General features: G+C 34.9%; 1 long non-coding RNA gene across 1 annotated transcript in view; it reads left to right on the top strand.

Moving 5' to 3' along the window:
• The window catches only part of LOC116177110, a 44,926-nt gene extending 18,666 nt beyond the window's left edge, over positions 1 to 26,260 (top strand). Inside the window, exon 3 of the long non-coding RNA XR_004146607.1 lies at positions 26,208 to 26,260. This is a non-coding gene — a long non-coding RNA (uncharacterized LOC116177110). The remainder of the gene's footprint in view (positions 1 to 26,207) is intronic.
• The last annotated feature ends 1,031 nt before the right edge of the window (positions 26,261 to 27,291 follow it).

Genomic DNA, 27,291 nt, shown 5'->3' with positions numbered 1-27,291 from the left:
AAAATTTAAAGGGCTGTAACTTTTGAACTAGTAGCCCAATCTTGGAACTGTAAGCCTGAAAAGGCAGTACTTTTAAGTTATTCAAATATTTGAGAACAATTTAGAAATGTTTAGGGAAAGTTTCCATTGTCACAAAATCATATATAAAAATCCGATACATCTGAATACCGAACTCGATAGTCTACGTAACTTAAAAACAATAGGGACCTTTCTTATATCCTCAAGACCATGTGTACCAATTTTCAAAGCAATCTCATGTTTCTAAACAAGTTGTCATGCACACGGACAAACGGATGGTCAAAAATGGATCTGTTCCAAAATCGCTAGGATTAATTTCAGAAAGGCGTACGTATCATGACGCTTTGAAAACTGGTACACGTATTCTTAAGGATATAACTGGTATAAGAAAGGTACCTGGTAGGTACTTCCTATACAATAATATAATAATAATAATACGCTTTTACTCCCCTTAAATTTGTATATAACAATAGAAATATAAAAAAAGCCTCGAAAAAAGCTAACCGCATACAAAGTATAACTTGATTTTTTAAGTAGTATTAAGACTTTTATCTAGTATACTATATAAATTTTTAATGTATTTGAGTGACAAGTATTTGAATACTTTTTACTGTATTCGAATACTTTTCAAAGTAAGATAATGAAATACTTTTTATAGTATTCGAATACTTTTGAAAGTATTCGAATACATTCTAAAGTATTTGAATACTTATTTTTTTAAGTATTTGAATACTTTTCAATGTATCTGTATCTAGTATTCGCTTGTACTGGACGTAAAAGTATTTAGTATTCAAATACCTTTGATTTGTGTAAAGTATTTACTATTTAGTATTCAAATACTTTTTGAAAGTATTCTGCCCAGCTCTGGTATGAGGGAGTTAATCAAAGGATCTTTTTTGCGTTGCTAATGTACCAAAAGTTTTATACCGATGATCAACTTCTGGGACCTATACACACCTTATCCTTATTTTCAATATATAGGAACAAAACATTTCTAAATCTTCCCTAATCCCTAATGCATTTAGAAGAACCACATTTTTCCATTCAACAAAGTTTTCTTGAACATAAATCGGCGGCATTATAATATTTCCCAAGTTTCAGTAGACAAACAAACGATAAAGCGACTGTTTAAACAAGAAATAGAATACAATTACGGTCGAATAAAATAAATTCTTGCACAAAGTAAATAGAAAATAATTATAGTCCTCTTTATCCGGTAGAGAAAATGTTTACATTGTGCTCATAAAGTATTGATTTGTCTGCGACGAGGTTTGTCATGTGAAATTTTCGCTGTGTGATTTGCTTTGTGTGGAGAATTTTTAACGATTAAAAGGTTTTTAGCAAGCTTTTTATTCGGTGCGCGCTATTAATTTGCTTTATTTGATAGTGTAAGTCCTAACTCTTTGTAGTTCGTATTTTCTAATTCGACGAGTGCTCGACTGAATTTTCCACAGTTTTCAATCGAGCCCTTTGATGTTTTATGAAACTAAATTCTATCAAAAAAACCGAGAGAAGAGCATGTTTCGACAATATCTTACTCAAAGCGGATTCTAATAAAAATGTAAAATTACTATACAAAGTCGAAAGGATATTTAAATTTTACGCAAGGATTGATTATGCACGTTATGCAATTTCTTAAGAATCAAACGTGCGTTTAGCATCCGAGTCATAATTTCGAAGTGATTGCCAAGGATCGTATTCTATCGTGGGTTTGGAAAATATATATTCAATTATTAATAGAGGGATATATAAAGCAATATCAAAACAGATGAAATAAAAGAAAAAAAAATGCGTAGTAGCTAAAATGAAATACACGTCTATATTGAGTAATATGTCTCATGCTGTATGAATATAAAATGTTTATAGGGCTCTGTTGAGGGTGGTTTTCTTTCATATAGCTTATAAAATTTTTTACAATAACTTGCAATAAAGTAACTCGACGTTTATATATAACATGTGCATAACAGCGCTGAATTTAGGAAATTTTGCGCGAAATTATTTTGCGAACTATCTCTCCTGTATTCGTTTTGCTTAATAAATTTTGCTTACGAGCCTTTTGTTTTGTCGAAAATATACACTCTCGTTTTCTCATACGTTTTGTAGAAACCACACTCCTTGCATACCTCCGTTTTTCATACCTATTTCAGCCGTCCACAATCCACACTTTCTTCTTTCTATATTTTCGTCTTGTAACTCCCCGTTCAAGATTCTTTCATGCTTTCTTCACTCTTTCATCTCGTCTTTCTTATTCCTCTTGGCGCATAGTCCCTCAGACATGTACGTTTACTTCACGCGTTTTCGCTCCTTAATTCCTTTGTAGAAACCTCTTTCCCTTTCCTTTATTTTAGGAGACGTGATGCAAAGAGGAGTAAAACGGCTTGAAAAAGATACGGAAAGATGGTTTAACGGAGCGAAGGGGGCTTCAGCTAGTGTAAGAGGAGAACACGTTTAGGAAGGGTAGGGAAGCACAATGTAAAAAACGGTGTCATGGAAACTGGAAAGACTTTCCACATTACGAAGTGTAATTGGAGAGGGGAGGAGATTTGAAGGAAGAGATTGCAACAAAGTTAGTCAATTAACGAGGAACCATCACAATCACTATTTCTTTGCGCCCATTCCATATCTCCTTCACGGCTCCTTCCTGTGTTCTTCGTCCTTCCTTTTTGTTTTATCCACACCCCAGCATTCTCGCATTTTTATTTTTATTTCGCCTTTTTGTACGTCCCCTTTCTTTGCACCATCTTGACACTTCGTTTTTACCCTTAACCCTCCTTCCTTTCAACTATATTTTCTCTACGTCAGATATGTTTTAATGTTTGCCTCGCGCTATTGTCTTCATCGCGCCTTTTTACCACCCGCACGTTAGTAAGGGAGGTATTGCATTGGGGTAAAAATTGACCCCCCACTTTCTTGACGGAAATACACGCACCAGAAATGCGAAGCAAACCAAATCTCGATGGTGTCGGTCTGTCTGCTTGTAGTTCATTTCCCGCTAAATTGCTGAACAGATTGAAACCAAAATTGGTACACATATTCTTAGACATAAAAGGGGGAGTTTTTGGGCAGAACACACGTGCGCTGATGTGTGTGATTTTTTTATTCTCTTACGGCTTTTCACGCATTTCCCACGTCTCTCCGCGCTTCGTTTAGACCAGGGATTCCCAAACTATGTTGAGCCAGAGAACTGATACCTCAGATAGAAAATACTTACCAATTTAAAAACTTGTACAAACTTGTGCACGCTTATCGACTTGTGGAGTTTTTTAGAAGTATAACATTAGTCATTGTTATAACAAGTTGGTACACGTAACACGACTCCAGACGGTATCTTGTATCACTTTGTAATTAATTTGTGTCAATTAACAGGGGCCGATTTTTAGACCTCTTCACCTCCCAAAATCAGTTTTCGTTTATGTCGACCCGCGCGTCGACCCCTGGAAAACCGAGTTCGATCCCAGTCGACCAGTTAGGGAATCCTGGGCTAGACAATGGCTGTTTACTAGTTTTTCGGTTTAATTCTACCAGAATTATTTCCGTCCTTCACCCCTCCTTCTCCAGGACCTTCTTCCTTTATGATTTGCTTTTTCTCCCCTTAATCACGCCCCTATATTTTGACCTGAATCATGCTCATTCATGTGTGTATTTATTTCCAATTAATTAACCATAAATTTATAACAGTCTTGAAATGGATTAATTTATAACGGTAATAATTATGTACCATTCACAATTTATAGCATAACACGAGCTTCGATGTTAGAACTCCCTGCTGTAGAATTCGATTTTGCTTATATAGCAAACGCCGGGCTTTCCGGAAAGTTCTCGAACGCCCTTGAGTATTTTAGAACAAATAAGTTCATATTTCCCTGCAAGAATGCGTCAAATCCACCTTAGTTTCTTATCGACGATGACTAATCTTTTATGGTGCCTCGATCTCGATCGGGATTTCTAGAATATTCGCTATAATATCGCCCTTCATTTTTTTCTGTCACCTTTCTTTTGTTCCGTCCTTTCGTCCATTTTTGAACTCTTCACGTGTATTGTGCGACTTTTACAATGCGTCTTCAAACTTCATTTCTTGATGCCTTTTTCACAATTATTTCATTTAAGTCTTCCTTCCTCCTTGCATGTTTTTCTGTTACATTTCTTTACGATTACTTTCCTGATCACTTCTTCCCTTTCCACATCCTTCACGCATGTTTTATCCAAACTTAACCATTTTATGTCTTCATAAGCACGCTTTTTTTATAATCCTCCCTGCCGCCTTCACTCCTTTTTGATGCCCACTTCATTAATGCTTCACATCCCGTTTCTGGTGTGTTTTTACCTTCATTTTTGTTTCTTTCCATAAAATAAAGTATGTCTTTTGAGTGTCTTTTTCGCGCTTTATTTTAAAGTCCCTTTCCTCTTCACCGACTTCCCTCCGTTTTCTTTACGTCGCGTCGCCTTCACACTCCTTTACACCATATTCACGCATGGTCTGTTTTCTTTGCTTACACGTACTACGATGCGGTTTCATAGTTTATCCTCCAAATCTCTTCACACCTAATTTGCCCCTCTTTACTCCTTTATGCTCGCATTATTCACACCCCATAATATCGCTACCCATCATATATCACGCCTACTTCCTGATCGCATCCTGCCTTCGCGCGTCTTTCTATCCTTCTTCGCACCTCGTTTAATTCCTTCATTATTGTCTTCTTCCTTCTGTCTCATTTATTTACGCTTCATTTATACCTCCTTCACGCCATACACCTTTTTGACAGCCTTCTTCTTCTCATAATCTTTTTTCAAACGTCATTCGTTCACGATAGGTTTTTTTCCACTTCGCCTCTTTTACATCTTTTTCATTCCCACGCCTTATTTATGCTCGTCTCTCCTTACGGAACCCTACCATTCCTTACGCCAACTTGACGCGTTCCTCACATCTTTTAGAGTTCTTTTTTCATCACTATTATACTAACCTAAATGTAATGCTATTTGGTATGGTCGGAAAGCATTTTTTTAGAGCTTTCCAACGACGTATCACACATGGGGGGCACTGTTTAAGTTGGGGTGGCTGGGGCGCAGGGGGTTGGAGGGGGTGCGTCGCCATCTATGTCATTGTGATTCCGCCTCCGAATTACCGAAACCGATTTTGATTTTTTAAAATATATCGTTTATTTATTAAGTCATGGGGGGGGGGTGGTAAGTTTTCAAATTGCCACCCTGTATAAAATGACTTGCAAAATACAATGGAAGGATTGTGTTATTTGTACATAGATTGATAGTTTTTAAATTTCGTACCGTTTTCGGATCTTCCCTTGAACACAAAACAGCTACTTTCGTGCCTTCAGAACAGAGCTGGGCAGTATTCGATTTTGTAAATACTTTTTAGTATTCAAATCCTTTAAAGTATTCAAATACTTTGTAATTAAATATTTTTATGGAAGCAGTATTTGTATTTGTAACTCAAATACTTTCACAAATATTTAGTATTCGAATACTTCGCAAGGTATTTGAATACTTTGAGAAGTATTCGAATACTTCGCAAGGTATTTGAATACTTTGAGAAGTATTCGTATACTTCGCATAGTATTTGAATACTTTGAGAAGTATTCGAATACTTCGCAAGGTATTTGAATACTTTGAGAAGTATTCGTATACTTCGCATAGTATTTGAATACTTAACCTTCCTTTTTTTTACCAAAAATCGACTGCACCAAAATTTCTCGGGAAAACACTTTTTCTTATTAATTTTGGTGCGTAGAATCCAAAACAATTCGTACTTTTTCGATCAGACTTCTCAATCAAAAGTTATAGACTAGAAACCAATTTCGAAAGAAAATTCAAAGGGCTGTAACTTTTGAAATAGTAGCCCAATCTTGGAACTGTTTGAAATTATGGATTCTACAGACCACATTCTATAAGAAAATTTTTTTCCGGGTCGATCTGAGACAATTTTTTTGCTGGCCTCAAAAAAAGGCAGTACTTTTAAGTTATTCAAATATTTGAGAACAATTTAAAAATGTTTAGGGAAATTTTCCATTGTCACAAAATCAAATATAAAAATCCGATACATCTGAATACCGAACTCGATAGTCTACGTAACTTAAAAACAATAGGGACCTTTCTTATATCCTTAAGACCATATGTACCAATTTTATTTTTTTTTTGTAATATCCCTCTCTTGTTTTTGGCGCCCCAACAGGCATGCGCCCAATACAGAGTTGACCCGCATAATGCCTATTTAGGAGGTGCCTCTGCCGAAAGGTCTTAAATGGTCTATACTACGCCGGTATTTACCTACGATTAGGAAAAAACTGCATTTTCAAAGCGATCGCACGTTTCTAAACAAGTTATCATGCACACGAACAAACGGATGGTCAAAAATGGATCTGTTCCAAAATCGCTAGGATTAATTTCAGAAAGGCGTACGTATCATGTGCACGACGTACGATCGCTTTGAAAACTGGTACACGTATTCTTAGGGATATAACTGGTATAAGAAAGGTCCTGGTAGGCACCTGCTATATAATAATATAATAATAATAATACGCTTTTACTCCCCTTAAATTTGTATACTCGTATAACAATAGAAATATAAAAAAAGCTAACCCCATACAAAGTATAACTTGATTTTTTACGTAGTATTAAGCCTTTTATCTAGTATACTATTTTAAATTTTTAATGTATTTGAGTGACAAGTATTTGAATACTTTTTATTGTATTCGAATACTTTTCAATGTAAGATAATGAAATACTTTTCATAGTATTCGAATACATTTGATAGTATTAGAATACTTGTGAAAGTATTCGAATACTTTTGAAAGTATTCGAATACATTCTAAAGTATTTGAATACTTATTTTTTAAAGTATTTGAATACTTTTCAATGTATCTGTATCTAGTATTCGCTTGTGCTGAACGTAAAAGTATTTAGTATTCAAATACCTCTGATTTGTGTAAAGTATTTACTATTTAGTATTCAAATACTTTTTGAAAGTATTCTGCCCAGCTCTGCTCCAGAAGCACTGTCGAGGGCAGGTAGAGAAAGGTCCCAAGTTTCATTTCGTAATAATTGTTATAACCCACAAAGAAAGTGGCCATGATTCGTAAATCTTGGGCCTGTTGTTAAGTTATGTTTAAAAGCAACATGGAAACGCTTCCCAAATTATTGCTCACAACTTGATTTAAATTGTTATCTAATAAATGCACAAATACAGATTTTCACCTTATTTTGAAGACCTAATAACAAGTTTCCAGCGTGTTATCATACGTCTATTAAGATAAGGACGGGATTTCTGTTGGTTTCATCACCCTACCGTACGTACAATTTGAATACAAATATACTTTGATTTAGTAGCTTGTAGGTGTTCTAATTATTCATCGAGTGACGTCAAATACAAATTTTACCACGACTCCAAAAGAATGGATAGCAATAAACCAAGGTAAAAATACAAAACTAATATTGCATGTATATCAGTCTCACTGTCTTTTGCGAAGTTATATGCGAAATTTTTGAATTAAAGTTCGCAAATTTTGAGGGAATGTTTTACGATGCGACGTAAATGGGGCCGTGTAGTTGCGATCAACAAGAAAATAAAGGTTCATTATTTTTTAAATTAACATATAAAAAATGTAAGAGTAGTTACCTGCGAGGTATAAAAAATCTTTATCGCGGTTACTTCCTTATACACCTTTTACTTAAGGCCTCTAAGTTTCAAGTTTTCGTGTAGTTATGGGACTGAGTGTGAGAGAGAGGTGGAGAGGGGTAACATGAATAATGTATGGGTGCAATTTTCATCCAACAAACTTTTGCAATATTTTATCAATTTTAACTTTATTTACGTGCAAACTAAACTTTATAACTTTATCATAATATGTTGAGAAGCTTCGCTAATACAGTTTCCCTTGCGATGTTGTAAAATTACTACTAAACTATTTACTGGAAACTAAACTAAACACTATTAACACTATTTGTTTCTAATTTTATTCGTGTTTAGAATACTTGAACGACGTTGTAGATCAAGAGACTCCTAAAAAATGGGAGAATCTGTTACGTTACGAGAGAAGGTAGGTAGCTCATAAACATTAAACGTAATTGCCGGTCGTCTTTAAAAGTTATTTCGAGCAATCACTAGTAGCTTAAACAAGGGTAAAAACATCGTCGTTAAGAACAAAGTTAGCTTTTAATAACAGAAAATAATTCTGATTTAAGAAGCGATAATACACATTATAGAGACATTACTAAAACTATTACGTGGCGAGTGTTGTAAAATGACGCAGTTATGGTTAAGTTTATCTCGCTTGTTGCTTAAGGCTAATCCGCCTTCTTCCCTTTTAATACTTGTCTATTCAGAAATTTCACAACCCCCATTATACGCCCAGTTTTCCGTCACTATTTAACATAAAGAACTTGAAAACCGCGTCGAGCGAGAAAGGACGAAGTTAACGGGGAGCGTCTATAAATTTTCTATAATGTGACGTTCCAGTAAAATATGCTTTCCATTACGAGTTACCATTAAAGATATGTCCCAAAAAAGTTTTAAGAGAGCATTTTATTTGTTATTTGAATGATTCATTTCAGTTTTACGACATTTTACTCGCTTTTCGCCACTAATTCTCATATTTTCGTTCTCACAATAACAAATTTAATGACTCCTTTCTTAATGTCGTCTTAATCATTGCGGCACGCCGTTGTGTACAATTTTAAACTACTTCGTTTAGGGTTTGAACTACTCATCATAATTGCATAGTCAAGTAGTCAATTCATGGTTTCGCGATTTGAGAATCTTTGATACTTTATGAGGTTCACACTTTCATTTTTGTTACTGATATCCATTCTGATTTACAAACACTTTTATATGCAATGTTTAATCGAAGCCGAAAAAGATTTTGGGAAAAAAGTACTAGGTAACTGGATTTGAGTAATTATGTTTCTTGGCTGATGATGACAGACAGCCTCGCTGTCGAAACGCGTTCGAGGTTTTACTATATTATTGTGGTTTATTGTTGTTGTTTTACTTTTGCAGTTTCAACAGCGACAAGTAGTTCCAGTGCTCCCAGATATTTCCCCACTCAAGCAAAAACTAGTGTAATAAGGTATTATGGAAATTCATAGTTACGCTGTGCATTGTGCAAGCTCTTCACTATATTTTGTTTTGTTGCTTCGAATGGAATGAATCAATCACAATAAATAATTCGCAAAATAACTTCAAAGAATTATGTTAAAATATTTCTAAAATTGACGATGAAGTGCAACGCCAAAGTAAAACTAACAAATCCTTAAAAAAACAGAGCTGTGACATTCTCGTCCCATTAAGATTGCAAATGACATAATTCAGACATGAATGATTTATCAGTGCATTAAAATTGGTCGAAGTGTTCCATATTCAACATGGAGGCATAATTTGAAATCATTACGATCGACCCATACCGCATTTTTGGCCGATACCGATAAAATATCGACCCCGCACCAAAAAGGACCATACACAAAACACTTCAAACCTAGCAAGCTCTTCAATAAATGATAAACTTGCTCAGTGCAGATCCACACAAAAACCAAACTTGGTTTTACTGCTTCCTTTCCCCGATACTGTTGTAGTAATGTTTATCCTTATCTTTCGTTAAAGTACCCCTCGTCAAAAACTCAACTCGCCGTACACGCTCCAAACAAATTGACTCAAAAAGCTCGCACATACGCCTTCTTCGAAAACAGTACAAACAAACACCAAGCCGGCCTTCAACTTGACAACTAACTCGAACTTGATGACAGTTTTTCTTCACACGTCAACACGTAGTGGGCCACGAACTCGGCAAAATTAAACTCCTTTTTCTCTTCTAAAGAACGTCACTCGAAACTGGCTTAACGCTTCTATAAACAGACCGTAACTCAGCCTCGAAGAATGTTATACAAAAAAATATTGCATCTACGGACAGCAGTTCGGCCTCGGTAACCAACAAAAGGCCCCTTTTTTCCGGGTCTTCTCGTATTTAAATGGAAATCTCACTTAAATTCCTGAAAACTTTATCAACCAATAAAAACTGCATAGAAACTGCAATAGCTAATACAACGAATCTCAAATCGTCACGTCTACACTAATTCTTAGAATTTTCCTTATCTAAATCAACATTTCTAACTAAGAATAACATTTTTTCCGGGATTTTTTCTTAATGATTAAAATTGTTACGTTATCTCTTAACAATTACCTTTGTTTCTCAAATAAAGCGAATGTTTAATAAATCATATCGAAACTGTCACATTTGCAATAATGATCACCTTGAAGTAATACTCTCAGTTATAATGAAAATAAACCCCTGTTTCGTCCCATTGTAATTTTAATTGTTCCTTAGCATTTCGTTTGTCCTATTTTCCACTTTACTTCGTTACCCTCCGTTTTCCCTTTCCAACTTACTTAAAAGCAAGCCTGCGCGGAAAAGGAGGGAATCGAGAAGGGTGGATTGTAGGGGAGATCGCGTTAGAAAACCATAGAGTTCGGTCGTAAAAAATTAAAGAAAGCACAAGCCACCAACTGGTGTTCGTTCGCATACAATATTCGTCGTCGTTCAACGCTGAACAATTTACCCCCTTCGTTTCGTCGCCTGTCCAGCCACCGCAGTGGACAATTGAACAACCACCAGCACTCGTCTTTGTATATACACAAGTAAGTTCCCTTTTATTAATTCGTCCTGTCAACCTCAATTTTGCAGTGGGCCGCCCTTACCGGTCCGCCAAAAAATACAATAGTTCATACTACACATTAATTTTGTCATTAAATCAAGTCATAAATAGTTTGTACGTACATTTCTTTTCAATTTCCCTTTTAGACAAGGCACGAGAAAGATTTCCCTTCATACATACAGTCCACTTAATCGTTTGTTATTAACCCTTTGTACCAGCGCGGAACAACCCCAAAAGAGCATTTAAAAAAGCGGCAGAGCACCTCGGTGTGGCCTACAGGATCATTGGATTTGACCAATTTTCAATTGGTTTGTTACATGTGTTTGACAGTTCGTGTTCATGGATGGACAGACGGACACCATCGACTCCCCTATAAAGCTGGCATCGCGTTGCTCTACCGCTTAATAATCAAATAAGACTACACGCTTTAATCGCTAAATTGTTTTATGTTAAAACCTAATTAGACCCACGACAGGGATTAGAATTTATTCCAAATGTCTTAAAACAAAACTACAACGTCCCAACTGACATTGTTTACACAGCAATATGTCTCGTGCAGACGACTCACTTTACCTTTGAGAGTACATTCCTCGGATAAACTGTTTTTGAGATATTCGCTCTTAAAATTTTGACATCACCAATGGATATAAGTCCCAATAGTCCTTTGTGAGTACCCTCCTCCGGTAATCTGTTCTTGAGATGTAGTGAATTATATCCGATCGCGATAAGGGGTCGAGGAGAAGGACTATTGTTAGTAGAAATTAATTTCTTTCGTAGAGACCTTTCATTAGAGTACCATGAATGATAAAACCATCCCCCCTCTGCCCAACCCTCTTCTTTTGATGAGGACAGTAGTTGGTAGAAAACAGTTCCCTTATTTGTGTGGAGACCGTTACAATTAATTTCTAGCCCCCCCCCCCCCTCCTAAAAGAGCGAAATTTGATGGCCGTTTGATGGCACATCTTCAAGGTATAGGCTACCTACTGCAAAAAGCTCTAGGACCATTCCCCTAAAAGTAGTTCAACACGGCAGGAGTGGGACCGGACAGACAATAGCACACTTTTAACCTTTATTACTCAGTGTTTGAATAATTATTATCAGTTTCTCTTAACAAACTTGGATTGTTACTTTTTATATGCAGTATAGTGTCTGTTTGTAAATTTTGGCGCTATTTGGTCAAAAGACGCTTTCCTTAATTTCTTCCAAGTTCTCTAGTTCCTCTCAAATCCATCTCAAGGTCTTAAAGTCTCTTCGTGTGCTCCTCAAGCTTCCTTTAATTTCTTTTAATTATATCTCAATTTCCTCTTAAACTTTCGCTCAACTTCTAGTAAAGTACTAGGCAAGTGGAAGATCACTAAATGGTTCAGGGCGTTTCGAGTAATATATTTTCCTATTTTGAAATTAACAACACTCCAGCAACAAACTAATATAATAAGGGTTTTTTTTACTCAAAGTCCTCAAATTCCCTTCACAGTTTCTCCCACATTTTAGTAAAATTCATAGTTTCTATCTCAGTTTCTATTAAGTTTTCATTCTCTTCTCTCTCATCACAGACGCTGCACTTATTGCCATTCAGGCTCACGTTCTTTCTTTTCGCCTCACGACGAGTGTTCCTATCATGCAATTTATAAGGGTAGGTTAGGATGGCGCTGCTTTAACTCAAGCTTGCCACATAAACAGCTAGGTAGTTCAGGTTTGTCAAATAAAAGGGTCTAAGGTTCCTACAGCGGTTGATTCGGCTGGGGCGTTGGGCATAAGTCTTCGTAATGTAAAAGAATAATAGATATGGAAGAAATGGGAATAAGTCATTTCTGTTTCCCTATGAAATGCAATAGTAAAAAAATAGTCATTTCAGGACTAAAATTTCACGTAGAATCCAAAAATGCAATAAAAAATAGGGGTTGCCCTTTAAAATATCGAAATTACTAGCGACTTCCGATATTTACGGAAGTCCCGCCATTTTGAAAATACTTTACATCGATTCGGCCTTCAGAGTAGCTCGTAAACACAAAGTTTCAAAAACCTACTTATTTCACTTTTCCAGAAACGTTTAAGTAAAGCTCCCAAAAAATACCCTGTATTGGAAGGTTTCTTTTTTGTATTCATTTTAAAAAAGGAAATTTTCGCGCCGTACCTTTTACTAAAGGAAATGGTCGACCTGGTGTCCAACTAAATTCAAATTAGAAAAAAAAATAGTCTCACTGATTTATGGAAAGAGAAAAAATCCAAAATCGATCCAACACTACTTTGAATAGATACGGTTTGAGTTTAATTTGGGACGAATAAATGTAAAAAAATTGGGTCTATTACATTTGAACGCATTGCCTGTCACTTTTTTGAATAAAATTATGACCAAGTAGCCAGTCATCAGTAAACGGAATCGCAGGCTTTCCAGTAAAAGTTTGTATCCCATCGATTTCCATTTTTAATAAAGGTTACGTTAAGCTATTTTATCTATACAGAGTGTTCCTAAATATGGAAGGGGCCGCAAACGCTTTGTTGTACAGTAACCATTATTGTTACTTAAATTTTCCACTGCAAATGATTTGTTGCTAAACTACCTCTTCTTTCAAAGATCAGAATGTGAAAAGGCTGATGCTTCTTTTGTACAAACTCTGCATTATTATTAATTATATTTGATTAACTTTTATTACTTTTCTGTATTTCTAGTCAAATACTAGTGATAGATTTTAGGTTTATGGTACAGATAGATTATCGCATAAAATTCTGTGTTTCATGAAATTGTTGACTCGAAATTTTACCTATGAATCTTAACTGGAATTGATCAAAGAGTTCAATCCTTGAGCGTCCTTTTCAGACGAGAGTGGAGTTGTGGATTAAGTTGGGTCCACAGATCCAATCGAGACGACAAGCTGGTGATCCCCCTGATTCCATGACCATATCCAACCATGACCATTTCCTATCCACTGATCCAAAGTATCAAAAAAATCCGCTTGGATATTAAGAACACAATAATTGGACAGAATTGTAGCAGCTGACACTCCATTGCATTCTAACAGTACCGTCAGGTATAGGTATATTATTTTCTAATTCAGAACTGCATCATTCCAGTAATAGCACAAGAAATTACTTTAGAGAGAAAAAAACCAGTTTTCATCCCCCAGCAAGGTTTCAAACTCCATTGCAAGTAGAAGTGCTTTCAGAGTAAATTAATTTATAGTAGACAAACAAGCACGAATTCTAAGCGTGTGGTGAGGAGGCTTTATTGACATTTGCACCTAGTAAATTCCCCATACTTGGTACATCTACATTTCCAAAGGACTATAACATACACTATTTTCCACATCGACGAAAACCGTTATTAAAGTAGAGCGAAATGGCTGGAGCATTTTTTTTTTGGGAAACAATAAGTTCTATATGAACGTCGTATAAGAATGACAACGCACAAAAGAATTTCAAGTATAGTCTCGTTCGATATTAATAAAATATAGCGTTTTGTCAAGATTTTTAAGAAAAAATATTAATATAAACCTAAAATCACAAAACAATTCCTCCCAGCTCGTATTTCTTTCGCAAATAAAATACGATGTTATAAATATGCTGTCATTTCTATGTGGAGAAAATGTAACGACATAATACGAAATTTTTATGACGGATCGCCTCAAATTTGTTCACTACAATACATTTAATCTTAATTTTCATTTTTTTCTTCTCTTCGCGAGTAATTCAAAATTTTTCAGACATTCGAATTTGGGCGGTTAGAGAAAGGGCGAAATGAGATTTTTAAAAAAGCCGCATTTATCTTAAAAGGTGCCTTTTAGAAGTAAGTTTTCCGTCAACGTAATTTATAAAAATAACAAAGTATATCTACATAAATTAGATTTCCCCTTGTTTTCCTTATTTCGGGCACCCTTATCTAAGGTGAACAAACTTTTTTTAATAACGTAGGATGATAAAAAAGGAGGGTTTATACTTGAAAAGAAATACTTCTGTAAAGCAGCAAAGTTTTAACAAAAATAAAAGGAGGATAACATAAAACAGGTCAGGATGAGTAGCTTCAGGAAACAAGACAAAGTTTAAAATTGCCATTAAGGGCTTAAAACTTTAATAATATTTCAGCATTATAGATGAAATTCAAATCAGAAAACAGACGAAAAATAAATATTTTTTTTTCAACACGCGCGACTTTCAAAGGCAATTTTTGTTTATATAGAAACAACTTAAGAAAATGAAGTAAATACATTATTAAAATCAATAACGTAAAGGATCATAACGAAAGAAATAAAATATACTAACGATACAGCTATGCGTGAATGGGGCGAATTTGGGACGGCCGTTTCATTTTATTGCCTCTGGGAATAAATTTATAGAATGTTGACGAATTTCCATGCAAATAGAATGATATCATAATATTATAGACCCTCTATCAAGTTTAATATAGTATACGTTTGATCTAATTGAGACAAATAGTTGGCTGTAATCCGCGCTACGGGGTGGATTACGTTACCATCATTAATCATACCCTACATCCCAAAAATAACTAACAGCGTATACATTCGCCATCCTGTTGTAATCTAAAGGGTCTATAAGACGGCTAGGCTATACTAAATATTACATCGCTACAAAAATAAGATCTTTGTATACCCTTAACCCCTTTAATTACCGTACAAATGAATACATGTTTATTCATCTGTCGTCTTCGTGTATGCGATAGGATAGACAAAGCAGAGATTCGGAGAGTGACAAGTACAGGTGAGGACGGTTTAAGAGCCTCTTAAAAGTCGAATGGATTCGTAAAAGGGCACATAAAATAACAGACTTTTAATAATAATGGCGAATGCGTGTAAAAATTTGTAGGGGTGGGTCATCGATCCAACCAGATCAACGAATTATTGGTCAGCGGTGTAACGAGAGCATTTATTTGCGTTGAATTTTTTGCGGAATTTCTAAACCGAAAAAAATTCTAGGATTCAAAAACATTCCACCAAACAAATATTACTCACAGTAGGTTCAAGTTTTTATTTTGTCGATCGTAACACGGCAAGCCTTTACTCATGTTCTCACACATTAGTCAACGAATTATTTGTTCTACATGCTTTGGCTTTGGTTTAGAATTACACGCTGGAAATAGGTCGTGTTAAGTTACTTCTGCAACTTTGCAAATTAAACACAGCTTAGTAAAAACCAACCAATAAAAATTAATAACCTATCGCCGCCATTGCTATTTCACCATTGAGTAGGGGTGAATTACTTAGTATTTCAGAGGGGGGATTATTTTGTACAGATTGATTCATTCGCGCTTATAAAGCCAAGGCGAACAGATTTTCGTTTTGGTAGTCGACCTGAGAATTAACCGAGCTTAGAAAAACCGTTAAGTAGATTCAGGGCGACCTCGTGGTCCAGTTAAGAAGTTTTTTGTAAAATCATCATTCGCTGTCCAAGTGGAAAAATAGTACGAAGCGTCTCACGTGAAGGTAAAAAATCCGTGTCACCATTTGGAGAGTTTAAAAAGCGAATTGTAATTCCCTCAATACTCAGCGTAAAAAGAGTGTATAAGTTTTAATAACCAGTTAGCTAAAGTTTGACCGAGAGTGCTCGTAATCGTGCAGATTTCATTCAGTAAAGGACACCGTCCGCTGTTATAAACAAACGCGTTTCCTTCCTTGAAAACGCCTATCTGTGCAGTGAGGGCCAATAAAAAGAGAGGTGACATTAGTTCAGGTGCCGAACGAAATTGAAACGAAGAAATCTATTTGTAAAATCAAATAATATTAACGTTCATTATTGGTGCCGCTAATGCAAAAGGACACTTTGGTGCAAAAGCATACCTCCAAATTAAATCAGACCGTAATCAAAATCAAGTTAATCTGAGTGTGTATGCAACAAGCACTTTTTGGACCAAATTCCATTGATCAGCAGTCGAATTATCATCGAATAGCCGCCGAAGGGTTGTTTCAAGCCGCCGGGTTTTAGTATGCGGCCCTTTAGAAACCATCTGATACACCCGATTGACGAGTAAAAAGGCCAGCCGTAAGAATTCCCGATTTTCCACGTCGAAGAAAAAATTGTAAATAAAGGCTAGTCGTATTTAACTGTTTTGTCAAATTTGCTCGATAACTTTAAGATCCATTGTCAAAGATATATACTAATCCGTTGTACTCTTACTAGTGTCAGTTCTAATTAAATTTCCTTTTTCGAGAGATTCCATAAACCCCACTGTGAATGAAACCAAGTTCAAGAGTTATTTGTTATATAATTTGTCACAGTCAAATCAAAATTAAGGTTTGATTAAAGTGTAAAGAAAAGGGATGCCCATTTCAGAGTAAACTGTAATTATCCCAAATTGTGACAGGTAGATTTTTAGCCAATGAAAAATTAATGTAAAAAGAGAGATGCATTCTTAAACAACAGAAAAAAACTACTGCAAAATGGCTCCCAATATTGGGGCTTTAGTGTAGAGACTGTTGCAACTGACGGACATTATTTTGGCACATGGCGAAGAAGAATGGGTGGTAAACATGTTTGCAAATTCAAGGGCTAGGATAGTTAAGCATTACATATAGAAAAATTACAGGGTGTCGAAATTTAAAGGGCCGATTCTGCAGTAAATTATTTGACTAGTGGAATTGTAACAATAAATCTGTAAGCACTTGGAATTTGTGCGTATTTTAATTTCTGTAGAGCATTGTTTTCATAAATGGTTTGGGATGTCTAAAGTTAAAATTGGTATCTTAATTGGCCTTATCTACTCCAAACGAATGAATAAGAATAAGAAGCCATTTTGTAGGAAAAGTAGAGATCCTTACGGGGAGATTTTTGGGACTGATTTCGTTTTGTATATTAGCTTTCATTCGAGCCTAAAAGTGATTATTTCGGGTTTTGGTTTACCAAAGCAACCAGTACGTAATAAGGATTCCGAGGGGTTCGGCATAAAAAAGAACTCCGCGGTGATACTGGTGTTTTGGTTTTTATTGGAACGCGAGCTCCGTTACTTACAGTTAAAGAAGAAAAAACTTTGAAGTGAATTAATTCTAGCGTGTCATTTTCATCCACGCAGAAAAGTATGAATTGTCGCGTAATTAAGAGGAAACACTTAACGCGATCGTTGTGTAATTGCGTTTCCATCGCATAAAGGAGACCCGTAGACGTGATCAAGGACGAACTAATTAAGCGCGACAAGGTCTTCAAGAATGTACATGCACGTTTACATTTCGAACAGTAAACCCGTTTCGGAATCCTCATAACAGACCAGCAACTGAATTCCTGAAAATTCGAAGACTAGCCAATAAATTAAAACTTATGGTACAAAAGTCGATGAAAATTAAAATTACAGTTAGGCCCTTATAGATGATTCAGAAGCTTCTAAGTGACACATGTGACACAAACTGTTTAAAAGGGCGGCCAATCGCCTAATAGTTAAATGTGAGCATCTTTCATTGAAAACATGACGTGTTCGTGGTTAATTTTCGGGCGAATGATGTAAGTGTACTAGTTGGGACGCCTTGTAGATAATTAATTAGCAATATTTTAAATTGCTGCCGTTTTTAGGTGCTAATCGATACGTTTGCATGCGTAAGAGCGATTAAATTTTAATTACCGATAAGGCGAGGTAACATAAAAAGACGATTTTGATACAATATATATATAAATAAATAAATACGAGGTAATAACCATAAAATAACTATCAATATTTATAGGGCGAATCGGAAAATTGATACGAGTTAGAAACGGAATGTTCTCAAAATCGGATTTTTATGATAAACGATAATGTTTCAGAAGGGCCCGAGCTTTAATAGCCAGAATGGGCGACGAAAACACATAAATGGACATTTTATCTGATCAACTGTCCGCTAAACAATAAAAAAAGAAGACGTGAGAAGATTGCGCAAAACCTAAATTATTTAAATAAATTTTTTTTGTCCCTTCGCGCAAAAAAGTAGAATATGAAAGTCGGGAACAGAGGCGGCTAATCAGATTTTCTACCTCGCCGGCAATAAATATTTTTGCTTTTAATTAGTTTAGGGTACAATCTATAACGAGATGATAAAAAAACAAAAGGAACATTAAGTAAAAATAACTAAATAAAAGCTTATAAACCAGATACAAACACGAGAAGAATTTTTACTTGTTTGCAAACTTCGGCGAGATAGCTTAGCAGCTTTTCCAATTAAAATCCACATAAATACGATCCCAAGCCGAGATAAACCAAAAGGCAACATAATCCCTTGTTTTATTTTATTACTGGTTGCCAATTATCGTAAATTTGTATAAGGTATTTTAAGGGATTCTATGACCGTTTTACGACGGTATTGAATTGAAATAAACACAGCTTCGGTTTCATTTAAACAACATCGTTTCATATATCTTTTCATGTATTATTAGAACCGTATTCTTTTCTGCTCCGTTGGATTCCCAATTTTCATTTCAATCATAAATTCCCATCCAATTTCGAGGATGAATGACAAATTTCGTATTGAAATGAATATTGCCGGCAGTCTATTGATTCTATATACACACACCCCCATTATTCATAAATTCTAAAACCTTTATTGGTAACTAAAATCCTTCGGGCTCATTATCAGAATAATTGTTGTTACGTTTCTTTTCAATCGAGCTTGCGTAATTATTATTACTATCGAGATTGATGCGAAGGGATTAGTATAATGGGGATTTCCGTAATACTGGGACATTTTAACCCTTATCCCTGTTCTATGAAGATGTGTGAATTTCTAGTCCATCAAATACTTCTCTTTTCTTATGCAGTAGCGAGTGCAGTAGTGAATAGATGAACCAGCTTATATCCCATTATACCTCTTTAAGATTAAGCCCTTGAAATTCAACACGACAGATCATTTTTATAGCATCTTCGGAGTTAAGAGTCTATAAATGTAGTGTATTTAGGGAAAAGTGCCTGGTCAAAGTACCGGAATCACCTACCATTGTGATATTAGTGTCACTCAAATAATGCGGTACCTTTCGTCAGTCATATCATATATCTACCACTTTGTAATAATACTTTGTCATGCGAACAGACACCCCCTGTCACCCTTAGTAACATAATCTGAAACAAACATCAAAATTGCAAAAACCCAAAAAGGCTGTAATAAGGCTAACACAGTTCAATGGACAAGCTCATTATGCCAGATTTTCTGTTTTGTTCTTTCGCGTTCATTTTACTACAGTTTTTAGCGCATTTCCCCAAAAAAATGCTCATTGTCCGTTCCTACGGTTGTGTCGATTTCAGATCTTTATCTTAAGAGCTTTTTTGTTATTTGGTTCGTTATGGTGTTAGGCTTACACCAAGGAATGAATTTTTTATGCGTTTGTTGCATTTGGATTTTTGATTAGCCAAAACATGAAAGTTGCTCTACTTTAGCGATCATTTTGGACCAAAGAAAATCAAAATTTGATTGAGGAAACGGTTAAATGCATTGATAGGGAAAATCAAAATTGGCTCTGTTGGAAACTACCATTAACCCCTTGGGTCATTAATTATTATGCGCACTTTTTGAAGAAAAAAAAGATTGCGCATGTGCAGATCCAACTTTCTTATTTATAAGCATTATTTCTGAAATGTTATAATTATATTTATTATTTATTTATTTTTATTATTTATAAACTAAAAAATGTACTCTGTAATAATATGTAATGAGAACATTTTTCCATTTTGTCCACTTTCTAACTTAATTTGCAATTTACTAATTGTTAGCAGTATTACAACTGCGACTCTCAGTCTCAGTCTCAGAAAACAGTATTTCCCTGGATTCATTAGAAAAAAAAACAAAAAAAAAATACTCTCCTTCATAATACCTGTAGGTAGGTATTATACTCGTAAGGTGTTTATCGAATGTTTCCGGACTTATCACGAATAACTCGAAATTTATTTCTCCACGATTTATTGTAGGAGAAGCAAAAGGATAAAAGGTCACCCCTTGTGCACCCGAATTACATCAAGAAATTAGCGTTGATTATTGTCATTATTGTTTCTACGAGTACAAATTATCTGAGAAATTGTATATCTGTTTTCCTTCCAACATTTTATTAATATCGAGCGAGCAATTTCATATTGTTATATATTTAAGAAATGAAATAAATTGCGCCGGAGAAAAACTAATTTCGTATATTATTGTTTCGCGTTTGATTAAAATGCCCCTGATTAACCAAACAACTCTCCGTTTCCCGCCACATAATTAAATTTATGAAAGAAAAACAGTTCGAATACATTTATTGCTCGCGCTTTGTTTACTTTAGAGCGTATGTTTAATAATGTCTGTAGTATTACACATCTTTTACGACGCAGGAGAATTATTTAAATACATATAACCCCTATGTTAACAGACCAAATGAAAGCTAAACAATGGGGTTGCTTGTTTTGCACGATATATAAATTATCTTTAAGGATAAACTGAAGAACTAAAGCTTAACCAAATAAAAGTTTGTTTTCACTTTCCTAATTTTGTATTTTAATAAATGTATGACAAAATATTTGTTTTTTGTGGATCGTTTCATTTCGATTTTTCTTAATTTTCCCGTAAAAACAAATTAATTACAATTCCTCTACGCGGAAATATGGCTGAATCAAAGGCTCTACACATAATGAAAATCTGTAAATTAATTGGACGGCAGTATTTGGAGTGGACATTGGAAGGGTGAAGGTGGAGAAGTTACTTCTTTTGGAATACGGTGTTTCTGGTCTCGTGCTGTATGTAAAAGTGCCAAAAGCGTACAAGATTATTTAATGCTATTGGCGTACAAAGTAGGGTTGGTTAAATACGAGGTACTGGGCGAAATTAAGATGAGTGTCATTTGCGCACAGGTCATTAACAAAGGAATGTCAGTAGCAAGAGAAAATTGCAAATACATAATAAACTAAACTAAACTAAGGAGAGGGAGGAAGCTTTTCTATAAACGTTTTTGATAATTTTTAAGTAAAAAAAAATATACAGGGTCGCTATTAAAGATGGAACCATCTGCTCTCACGCTCAAACCCTTTTAGATATAGATATTACAACGCTTCCACTGAAATTATTTTGCATATTTTAAGGTAAAATTTTTGTTAATGATAATATGTATTCCATTGGCCATCGTAGGTATAGGGCATGTCAAATATACATAATATATACAAACAAAATACATCACAATTAATCATTTTCCCAAACAAATAGCTTAAAGAGCTCAATCATAGCAGCCGGCTTCGCACAGGGCATCTTCCAATATAAATTGCAGTCGGTATGTAGTCCCAAAAATTTAGTTTGGTGTACATGCTGCACCTCTTCACCCTGTATTCTTAAAGATAATTTATTTGTTTGGTTTTGGAAGTGGAAGTGGAAACGTAACAAAATTATTCTTCCTTCCCTTAAATATTAAAGAATTGTTACTAAACCAGTAATGAAGTTTGTCAAGGTTCTCGTTGGGTTTCGAGATGCTTCTAATTGTATCTGAAAGCAATAGGGAAGTATCGTCCGCATATAGGAAGTGGTCTATACCGACACCAAGGTGAGGAGAAATGTCGTCGATATAAAAGAGAAATAATAAGGGACCCTGCACCGATCCCTGGGGAACACCAGTATCGGTTATTTTTTATCAAACTAAAATATTCGTTTATGTTCATTTGTGGTGCTAGACACTATTGCTCTCTATTGTGTAAAAACGAGGAGATCCGACTAAACGCTACCCCTCTTGATGCCGTAGTGTTGCAGTTTATTTATGTTGATATTATCACAGTCAAATGCCCTATTGAAATCATAGAAGATTCCCAATGAGTATTCGCTTATATTAATGTAATCCAGTACTTTATTAAAGAACAGGTACAAGGCATCAGTGTAGAGCTAACTGTTGTGGTGAGAACAGTTGGAGCTTGTTAATAAAACACTGGTGTTGATCAAGGAAACGGTATCCAAATATCTTTAAAAAGTGAAAGTGCAATGGGACGATAGTTTTCTATGTTGGTAGCATCTCCCTTTTTAAAGACAGGAACAACACTTAATTTTTAAACTGTCAGAAAATTCACTCGTACTGTAGGAAAGGTTTATAACTTGCTAGAGGCGTAACTTAGAAACTATCAGCTCACATATATTTTTTATCAATGCTAGTGGAATATCATCAATACCAGTATTTGTTTTTTGTTTTAGAATTAAAAATATTACGTCTCTCTTGTAATGTTGTAATCCAGGGGCTAGTTTCGCCATGGAAAACAAATCATGTAGATTTTTGGAGTGGGTGTTACCAATATTATCACTTTTATTTACTTTATTTAATAACTCAATATGTGCATAGAGAAATTTAATTTTATCTCTTAACTCCTTGATAAGGATGTCCTTTTGCTTGACTATGTACGAAACTAACTTCAGATCCACGCCTTCGTAGTCTTAGTTTGATAGTATAATATCAAAGGAGTCATATTCAAGGGGTCATTATTAAAACTATTAGTTATGTTTGTGATATTAATATTAAAGCAGTACTTATCATCTATTACCACAATATTTTGCAAGTAGTTGAGTTTTCATTTTACTTTAGTCCGTCGTATTTCTGATGTTGGTGGGCAGTTAATTCTGATTGTGATGGAAAGTTGCATATTTTTTATGTACACTCAAAAAATGTCTCTTCAGATTGCCTACCTTTTTACCACCCGCAAATTAGTAAAGGGATATATATTACATTGGAGTTAAAAATGCCCCCTTCCCCACTGTTTTGGTGAAAATACACGTTTTGAAGCACCAGAAATGCGAATCACACAAAATCTGGAAGAAGAAGAAGAACAAGAAGACGCACACCAATGTATCCTTAAACATTGTACAAAATTTGCTGTATCATCCACATGTCTGCGTGTGCGCGATTCTGCCCTTTTATATCTAAGAATAAGTGTACCAAATTTGCTTCCAATCGGTTCAGCCGTTTAGCCGGAAATGAGAGTGCAGACGGACCGACACAGACAGGCCAACATTATCGAGATTTTGTTTGATTCGGATTCCTGGTGCCTCAAAACGTGTATTTCCGTCAAAAAAGTTGGGGGTCACTTTTTACCCCAATGCAATAGGTAGGTAGGTACTTACTAACGTGTGGGCGCCCTCGATCTTTAGAAATGCTTCTAGCCTCCCCCCCCTCCTTGGACATACCAGCCCTGTAAGAATATTGGAATGGATGTAGTGGTCTAAGGACCGCAACCCCAATTCCTGATGTATGCATCCACCAGCTTCTCCACCGGTTTTAGAAGAAACGATGATAGGCTGATGGGCCTGTAATTCTTCGCCAAGCCATATCTGGTACGACCCGGCTAATGTAGGTACTCTAGCTTTCGGGGATATACCCTACAGCCCCTAAAGAGGTGCAACAAGTGTAAAAGCAGCGGTTCCAGGCCCTTCTGCAAAAGAGCCGGGAATTTCCCATCCGGTCCTGCGCTCTTTAATGGGCTGAATGTGTTGAAAATGTAAGGGAAATATTTGTATAAATGCGCCTCAAGTGTGGAAATGTGTAGAAGATTTTGAAAATATGTATTTCAGAAATGTGTAGAAATGTATCAAAAATATGTAGAAATAGAAAAATAAAGAAAAAATTATAGAAATCTCTTATACTGTGTTTCAATGCTTCAATTGATTAATAATAATTGATTTATTTCTCATCAAACAGCACAGAGAAAAGGCCCAATTACAGATGAGAAATATTGCGAAATATCTTCTTTTGTGATATTTACGTTTTTGGAATCAGAAAAAAATGTTCTATCAAATAACATAACAAGTATAAATGACTTCCATAAGGAAGAGCAAAATTGTGATGGTTAACCGGAGACGAAACGTCAAACTTAAAATTTAAAACTATCACCTTGTAGAGGAAAAAAGTGGCCATAATAATGTGTCATTTATTTTGAAATATATTTTTAAATAACTTTGGGTTAAAATAAAAACGATTTTGCAAAATTTCGTTTTCTTTCCGATATCTCCCAAAGAATTTTTTCAGTTTCAAAGCGACATTTTGTTAAGCATCAAAATACGCAACATTGCCAAATTTCAACTACCTACCTATCTCTTACAGTTTCCAAGATCCCCATGGTAGCCTTTGAATTTGAATAAGTCTGTATAATAATAAATAAAACAGGTAACAAAGAAATTACCATTTTAAACAATCCTGCTATCTTTTGTTCGCCCTGGAAACCTACAATAAAAACATTTTAATGTCTAAAATGCAATATTGCAAATAATATTTAATATAAATATAATAAGTGATACAGCAAATTTTCGGAAATTTTACGCTCTTTTCAAAAACTCCAAAATATATAGGGTGGTCCATATGAAAAATATAGTTTAGGGTCGTATAAGGAAAACCAAACACCCTGTATAAAAACTGTATATCGCGATTGATTCTACATAAAAAAGTGCTGTAAGATGGATTTTGCCAAAATCTTTAATAATAAGAAAGTTATGGGGCATTAAGGAAATCGACTAAATTCGAGTAGCAAAACGATTAGTGTTAGCCGAATTTTGTTTGTGCCAGTGATTTTCTATTTAAAATTGCGGCCCAGACACCTAGATCCATTCTTTCCTCTCTCTTAAAATAAAGGGTGTTTCCATAAGAAAGTGTCCAATTTGGACTACCCTGTAAAGTACAGATTTTCCTATACAGGGTTGTGACTTGCGTAACGCATCATAGGGATTTCAATGTAAAATTCACAACATGCGATTATTGGCTCCCCAAATTATTTTAGAGTAAAAATGTATTAAGGTTTTCTGTAGGAAAAAAATTTTTACGTCAATCAACCGTATTAGTTTTCAATTTTTTTCATATAAAGACGGAAAATTGGAAAAATAAAACCCACACCTTTTTCAATAATCTGCGATGCCATGGAATTTTCTAAAACAAATAGATATCCAGTTATCAATTAGCAGAAGTTCGAAATGGATTTTATAATCGACTTGGTTACTGTCTTGCAGTTAATGGTGACTTATTCGAACATTTATTGTAAATTGTTATATTAGGAAACCGTTTTTAGTAATTTGGTCTTTCCTTATGTTGAATTCGCTGTTCTAATATAATACTTTTTGATGGAATTTGATTTGTTTTATAGCAGACATTCCATGGCATGAAGGATATTGGCGTAGTTTTTGTATTATAAAATTCCATGGCATCACAGATTATTGAAAAATATGGGGGTTTTATTTTCCAATTTTTCGTCTTTATTATGCAAAAAAAGAATACTAATACGGTTGATTGACGTAAAAAAATTTTTTCTACAAAAAACTTTAATACATTTTTGCTCTAAAATAATTTGGGGAGCCAATAATCGCATGTTATGAATTTTACATTGAAATCCCTATGATGCGTTACGCAAGTCACCACCCTGTATATTATTAGTTTCGAATGATTTTTAATTACTCAGACTCCATAATGTATGTAATCGCTTTCTAGTACGTTTTGCGCCAGCCAACCCTTGAAATGATTAGGAGTAAATTTTCGCGACGTTTATCGCCACACCGTCGATTCAATCTGCAATTTACAAACAAAGTAAATTGTTGTAGAAAATTACGAAATAAAATTGTCCTTTACTAAAATATTGAAACATCTTGTTATTGTTGCAGAGCTTTCCCGTTTGAAATTCAGAAGGGTACGTCAGGCGTGCGTTTTTAAATTGGTGAGTAAAATGTGTATCAATATTGACTTTCCTTTAGTGCTGCAGTTAAGTCTTACTAAAATATTTACAGACGAAAATGTATTTAATGAAATTCAGACGGCTAATATTGCCTCACATAAAGTGGATATATATTATTAAGTTTCCTTTTGGAGTTCATTTTAATTTTCAATTACTTTCAGTAAACGGGTTGCCCTCAATTTTTTCGTTGGTCGATGCCTGAGGGCGACCATATTTTTTCTCTCTTAATTTTCTTGGATTTCATTTTGACTTTAAAGCTCGCATAAATTAAATTACGTACATTAAAGGGTCACCTTTATAAGAAAAATGTAAAAAATGAGCTTTTGTCCATAATTCCTAATAAGTCCGTTAATTGTTTCATATACATACATAAAGCAAGGCTATTAAAAGTCCAACCGTTTGAAAAGCTCAGGGAAGTTTTGACAGTTTGTAGGGGCTTTGCAACCCTCAACAACCCTTAAACTCTTTAATTGAATTGCAACCACTGCACGACGTTTCTTTGAGAAGTGGATAAAGTTTTTAATTATTTTCAAACTGGAAAATGTATTTACGACAAATGGAATTCATTATTTTAAACAGCAATATAAAATGTTTGCTCTGTTATTGTTCCAAGTTCGCTCCGAGAGCCAAGCGTAATTATTAAAGTTTCAAATACGCCAAGGGAAGTTTTGTTGCAACAAAAATAATCCGGCTGGGTATATAGGTGGAAATTACGTACAAAAATCGCAGCTTAAATAGTAATAAATGCGTACTTTAGCTTATGCAAAACAAGTAAATGCTAATGCACGAGACACGCTTGTTTATCCTTTTTATCGCGCACATACACAAGTTGAGTTTTTTACGAAATGTTTGCATATCAAACACGCTTTTCTTTGCTCAACATCTATGTTTATTTCATATTGAAATTCAATTTCTAGAAAAAAAAAAGTTGAAGATGTTTTGTAAAATAAGATTTGATGTCCTCTTCTCCGTTTTCTGTAATCTTCGTTTTCCTTTGAACTGTTGCGACAGAT

Source organism: Photinus pyralis, unplaced genomic scaffold (assembly GCF_008802855.1).
Source record: "Photinus pyralis isolate 1611_PpyrPB1 unplaced genomic scaffold, Ppyr1.3 Ppyr1.4_LG7, whole genome shotgun sequence".
In the NCBI taxonomy this organism is placed as follows: Eukaryota; Metazoa; Arthropoda; class Insecta; order Coleoptera; family Lampyridae; genus Photinus; species Photinus pyralis.
Note: the sequence above shows the minus strand (reverse complement) of the source record. Positions and strands in the feature narration are given on the sequence as shown.